At 37.9% G+C, this 7,189-nt stretch overlaps 1 pseudogene; it reads right to left on the reverse strand.

Moving 5' to 3' along the window:
• Positions 1-916: 916 nt before the first annotated feature.
• Positions 917-1,285, reverse strand: LOC118834421 (annotated as a pseudogene).
• Between the last annotated feature and the right edge of the window lie 5,904 nt (positions 1,286-7,189).

Here is a 7,189-nt window from a genome sequence, read left to right on the forward strand (position 1 = left end):
GGTTAGAGCACCAGGCCTAGAGTGATGAAGATTCATCTTTCTGAGTTCAAGTCTGGACTCAAACATTTAATAGTTGCATGCGTCTGGGCAACTTACTTAAACCTGTTTGCCTCAGTTCCTCATTACAAAATGAGCTGGAGAAAGATGGTAAAATCTCCAGTATCTTTGCCAAGAAAATTGTAAACAGAGTCACAGAGTTGCACATAACTGTACAACAAAACAAAATGCTTTTAAGGGTATCCAGGTGATACAGCGGATAGGGGACCAGGCCTGGAGTCAGGATGATTCATCTTCCTGAATTCAAATCTGGCTTCAGATGTTTACTGAGTGTGTGACCCTGGGCAAGTCACTTAAACCACTTTGCCTAAGTTACTCATCTGGAAAATGAGCTAGAGAAGGAAATAGCGAACCACTCCAGTATCTTTGCCAAGAAAACCCAAAATGCAGTCATGAAGAGGTGGAAATGACTGAACAAGAATTATCCTTTTAGAGATGAGGGAAGTGAAGTACAGATAAACTAAATGACTTGCCCAAGCTGAGATAAATTTGAACTCAAAACTTCATTGCTCAATCCCAATACTCTATCCAGTGCACTAGTTACTGCCTCTTACCTACCTTTGTTTCTACTATCTGTACATAACATTTTAAGTGTCAATTGGTTTGGTGAGTTCTCACAACATTCACAAAAGTATCTTTAGATAATCCCTTTAAAAAAATTCTCAGTACAACTTTTTCTCTTTTCATCTTCAGAATTCGATTTTTGATAGCTTCCAATTTCTTCTGAGTTGATTGACCTTATAGAGTGTTATCCTTTCTCTGACCTAATTGTCAAATATCCTTCCTCTATATCTAAGGATCATGTTTTTCTTTTCTTTATTTTTAGTAAACATTTTATTTACTGAACAACACAGTAGTTCTAAAACCATAGCTTCTGGAAGAACCACTTGTTCTTGCCTACCTTGTACCTTTCCTCAGATTTGACCTTGGCCTCACTCCTTGCCTGATGTTTTAGTGCAGGATCACTGAACACATCCTTGTGGACAACTGTTTTGTCCAACAGGATATCCACAGATTATCTGGTGGACTTGAGGTGGTTGTAGTTATAAACTTTCAGGAAGGACTTGGTTTTTGATCTCTTGGCAATCTCCTTTTTGCACATTGCTGCAATCACCAAGGCCTGGCTATAGGGCCTATTAGAGTTGCCATCATCAATGTTCTTGATGATGATGGCTTTGCACCTGGAGTACCATATGGCATGGACCAGCACCACCTTCCCAGGTTTCATGAACTTGCTCGTTTCAACACAAAGCAGGTTGCTCCTAGAGCCAAAAGGAAGACAGCATGCTTCTGCTGACATTTCATACCCTAGGGTTCATGTTTTTCCTCACCTTCTCCATCATGAACTAGAGGACTCAAAGTTCATTTCCTCCATAGGTCCCCATAATTTCTAGTTCCTCCTTTCTGATGAAAATTAGATATAGAACAAAGTTCCTACATATTGTTTCCTTTGCCCTTTGAAAAATGAAACTATAATTGAGGTATGTTAAAAATTAACAAGGAATTCCATTTAAAAAACTACAGACACTATAAAATATTTGAGTCTAATCGGCCACACATAACCCCAGAAACAATTGAAAAACAATTACAAAACACTTTTCATGCAAATAAAGTCTGAGTTAAACAATTGGAAAATATCACTTGCTCATGAATAGACTGAACTAATATAACAAAAATGATAATTCTACTTGAAGTAATTTACACATTCACTGCCATAACAAACTAACAAAAATATTTTATAGAGCCAGGAAAAATAATTATAAAAATCATCTGGAAGAACAAAAGGCCAAGCATACCAAGTAGATCAATGAAAAAAAATGTGAAATGATGTGTCCTAGCCTACCAGATGTCAGACTGAATTATCAAGTGGTAATCATCAAAATAATCTGGTGTTAAGAAACAAATTAATAGGGCACATAGGAAGGAACTACTGGAGTTCTCTCACAAATTCTGTCAGACACGTCTAAAAAAGTGAATCTGAGAAGATTTTAGAGAGTTAGAAGCCACTAGTAGACTGAGAGGGACAGGAACACAGGGCATGGGGAACAGCACCAGACCATACCAACCAGAAACAGAAGAGGAACTGCAGGTCTGGAAGAGCTCTGGGCAAGCAAAAGAGGGGAACAAGAGCAGGCCCAGGGCAGAAGTGATCCAGCCCCAGGACTCTCAGCCCAGTATGGGAGTCTGTCAGAACTATGGGAGACACAAGTGCAGAGCCTGAGGCCGAGGGAGCACCTACCCCACAGGCCTCCAGCCCACATGCAGTATAAAAGCCTGACACTCACCTTTGTGAACTTCCAGGAGCCATAATGGCCAGGGAAATTGGCTTTTCCTCCCTCCCTAACCCAGAGTACTCAGGAGAAACAGAGGAGCCAGAAGTGGGGCTTCAGCAGACTTTTAGCAAGAGAAGTTGTGAAGAGGCCCCTTCTTGTGGTGGTAGGAGGAGACTAGTACAAGAAGAGAGGCATCCCAGCAGGCCTCACCTCAGCAGAACAACAAATGTAACTGAGCCCCAAGGGAGTCAAGCTAACAAACGTCAACACCAGGGCCCCAGATGTCCTTTTGCACAACCAGGGGAAGTGACAGACACATGTACAGCAAACAGCTAAGACCACCTGTGCTGTAGAACAGTCCCGAGGAAGAAGAGACTCCAAGCATTCAGACCACCCCTCCCCCACACCTCATGAAAACAGAATCCACAGCACACCAAGCCAGTGATTAGGCCCACAGATCCCAACACAAGAAACTTGGGACAGATTCCCCTGAGACCCACAAGCAGAGATCCACTTTAGAAGTCAGGAGGAAAAAAAAACACCATGAAAAAACACACTAAAAGCTTTCCAAAGGCCATTGAATCCTATTATGGAGACAGGGAAGATCAAAATACCAATTCAGAAGAGGACAGCATGGACACTATAGTCATATCTGAAACCTCAAAAGGGAGAGTGAACTGGACCCCAGACCAAAAAGCATCCCTGGAAGAACTCAAGGAGGACTTTAAACACCAAATTAGGGATGTAAAAGGAAAAAATGGAAAAAAAAATTCGCTGATGAAAAAAAATCTTTAAAAAGTAAAATCAGAGAAATAGTTAAGGAAAATCAGAATATAAATGGTGAAAATGTCTCACTGAAAAGTAAAATCAACCAAATGGAAAAGGAGATAGAGAATCTAAAGTAATAAAACAATACATTAAGAATTAGAATTGGGCGAGTAGAAGTTAATGACTCCATGAGACATCAAGAATCAGTCAAACAAAATATAAAGAGTGAAAAAAAATAGAAGAAAATGTGAAATATCTGATTGGAAAACAACTGACCTGGAAAATAGATCCAGGAGAGACAATCTAAGAATTATTGGCCTACAAAAAACCATGATGAAAAAAAGAGCCTAGACAGTATCTTTCAAGAAATCATTAAGGATAACTTCCCTGAGGTCCTAGATCTGAAGGGTAAAATCATCATCAAAAGAATCCAACAATTGCCCCCTGAAAGAGATCCCAAAATGAAAACTCAAAGAAATATTATAGCCAAATTCCAGAATTACCAGATCAAGGAGAAAATACTGCAAGCAGCTAGAAAGAAACAATTGAAATATCATGTAACTACAGTCAGAGTCACACAGGATCTTTCAGCTTGTAAATTAAATGACAGGAGAAATTGGAATATGATATTCCAAAAGGCAAAGGAGCTTGGACAACAACTAAGGATCAACTACCCAGCAAAACTGAGAATAATTTTCCAGGCAAGGAGAAGGACTTTCCATGAAATCACGGAATTCCAGAACTTCCTGATGAAAAGGCCAGAGTTCGATGGAAAATTTGATCTTCAAATACAAAACTCAAGAGAGACATAAAAAGGCAAAAGGGGGGGGAAACACTTCTTAGTCAATAAGGCAAATTATTTACATAATTATACAGGATTATATTATTTATATATGTTATATATATATATATGTCAATCTTGAGAATAGTACAGTTGTTATGACAATTGAAAGTGACATACATAGAATATGGGTGTCAGTATGAAATAACTGATGTAAAGATAAAAATTATAATTAACAGATGCAACAGGATGGTTATGGGAGGAGAGGTAAGGAGGTAGTAGAAAGGATTAATTACATCACATGAAGAGGCAAAATAACATATTACAGTAGAGGCAAAGAAGGGAGGGAAAAGATTAGTATTTGAGTTTTACTCTCATTGGATTTGGTTCAAGAAGGGAATAACATACTCTGAGAAGTATAGAAATCAAACTTGTCCTACAGGCAGTAGAAGAAGAAAGGAGAAAGAAAAGGGAGGGGGGAGGTAGTCAGAAGGGAGGGAAGAAGTAGCAAGGGGAAAACGGTAAGATAAGGGAGGGGAGTCAAGAGGGAGGGTAAACTGAGGAAGTCAGCAGTCAAAAGCAAAACTCTGTTGAGGAGTGGAAGGGAGAAGGGAGAAATAAAAGCATAAACAGAGGGGAAATAGGATGGAGAAAAAGACACAGATAGTAACTGTAACAGTGAATATGAATGGGATGAACTCTCCCATAAACCGGAAGCATAATCCTACAATGTGTCGTTTACAAGAAACAAATTTGAAACAGGGGGATACACACAGGGTAAATGAAAAAGGCTTCCGTAGGGTATATTTTGCTTCAGCTAAAGTAAAAAATAAAAAGCAGGGGTAGTAATCCTAATCTCAGACAAAGCAAAAGCAAAGATAGATGTAATTAAAAGAGATAAGGAAGAACACTATAAACTGCTAAAAGGCACCATAGACAATGAAGCAATATCATTATTTAACATATATGCAACATTTGGTATAGCATGCAATTTCTTAGAGGAGAAGTTAAGGGAGTTACAGGAAGACATAGAGAGCCAAATGATTATAGTGGGGGACCTCAAACCCACCCTCTCTGAACATGAGAATAGGTGAATAGAATTTTAGAAAAGCCAGGTATGATAAACCTATGGAGAAAAGTGAATGGGGATAAGATTTTATCTCAGCAGTACATGGCACATACACGAAAATTGACCATGTAATAGGGCATAAAAACCTCTCAATTCAGCGCAGAAAGGCAGAAGTAGTCAAAGCATACTTTTGAGATCATGACGCAATAAAAATTATTTGTAATAAAGAACCAGGGAAAAGTAAACTAAAAGTTAATTGGAAACTAAACAGTCTAATCCTAAAGAATGAGTGGGCCAAAGAACAAATCATAGAAACAATTAATAACTTCATTCAAGAGAATGACAATGAGACAACATACCAAAACTTATGGGATGCAGCACAAGCAGTTCTTAGGGGAAGTTTTATACCTATAAATGCTTACATGAATAAAATAGAGAAAAAAGATATCAATGCATTGGGCATGCAACCAAAAAATCTGGAAAAAGAATAAATTGAAAATCCCCAATTAAATACCAAATTAGGAACACTGAAAATCAATGGAGAGATTAATAAAGATGAAATCGAGAAAACTATTGAATTAATACATAAAACTAAGAGCTAGCTTTATGAAAAAAACAACTAAATTGATAAACCTTTGCTTAATTTTATTTAAGAAAAAGAAAACCAAATTACCATTATCAATAATGAAAAGGGTGAATTTACCTCCAATGAATAGGAAATTGAAACAATAATTAGGAATTATATTGCCCAATTGTATGGTATGCCCATAAATTTGACCACCTTAGGGAAATGGATGAATATATACAAAAATATAAATTTCCCAGGTTAACAGAAGAAGAAGTGAAATGCCTGAATATACCCATCTCAGAAAAAGAAATTGAGCAAGCCATCAATGAATTCCCTAGGAAAATCTCCAGGACCAGATGGTTTTACATGTGAATTCTATCAAACATTTAAAGAACAATTAATTCCTATTCTTCATAGACTATTTTGGAAAACAGGTGAAGAAGGAGTCCTACCATATTCTTTTTATGACACAAATATGGTACTAATACCCAAACCAGGAAGAGTCAAAACAGAGAAAGAAAATTATAGACCAATTTCCCTGAGTATTGATGCACAAATTTTAAATAAAATTGTAGAAAAAAAGACTGCAGTAACTTATCATGAGAATAATACACTACATCCATGTATGATTTATCCCAGGAATGCAATATTAGGAAAACCATGAGCATAATTAATCATATCAACAACAAAACTAGCAGAAACCATATAATAATCTCAATCGATGCAGAAAAAGCTTTTGACAAAATACAGCACCCTTTCCTATTAAAAAGACTAGAAAGCATAGGAATAAATGGGGCTTTCCTTTTTTTTTTTAAAGGTGTTTTATTTATTTTTAGTTTATCACACACGGTTCTACATAGTTTTGAGTTCCAGTTTTTCTCCCCTCCCTCCCCCCTCCCTCCCCAAGACGGCATGAAGTCTCATATAACTGTCATGTATAACTTCGCATTGAATTAATTTATGCTCTAGTCAAGTCGTGGAGAAGAATTTTGACCAATGGAATGAATCATGAGAAAGAAGAAACAGAACCAAAAAAAAAAAAAAACAAAACAAAACAAACAAGAAAAAAAAAAAAACCCCAAAAACAAAAACAAAAGAGAAGCAGAAAAGGCGAGCATGTAGTGTGCCTCAGTCTGTATTCAAACTTCGCAGTTCTTTCTCTGAATGAAGATAGCATTCTCCATCGTGAGTCCCCTGGAATTGTCCTTGCCCCTTTAGGTTGCTGAAAGAAGCGCAGTATGTCAGGGTTGGTCCTCACGGAATCCACATATCTGTGGCTGTGCACAACGTTCTCCTGGCTCTGCTCCGCTCACTCAGCATTATGTCGTGTAGGTTTTTCCAGGTTGTTATGAAGTCTGCATCATCCCCATTTCTTATGGCACAATAGTATTCCATCACCTTCATATACCACAGCTTGTTCAGCCATTCCCCAATTGATGGGCATCCCTTTGCTTTCCAATTCTTGGCTACCACAAAGAGAGCTGCTATAAATATTCTTGTACATATGGGTCCTTTTCCCGCTTGCATGATTTCTTTGGGATACAACCCTAGAAGTGGTATTGCTGGGTCAAAGGGTATGAACATTTCTATAGCCCTTTGGGCATAGTTCCACACCACCCTCCAAAATGGCTGGATCAGCTCACAACTCCACCAGCAATGCAACAATGTTCCAA

This window comes from Trichosurus vulpecula, chromosome 1 (assembly GCF_011100635.1).
Source record: "Trichosurus vulpecula isolate mTriVul1 chromosome 1, mTriVul1.pri, whole genome shotgun sequence".
Taxonomy (NCBI): Eukaryota; Metazoa; Chordata; class Mammalia; order Diprotodontia; family Phalangeridae; genus Trichosurus; species Trichosurus vulpecula.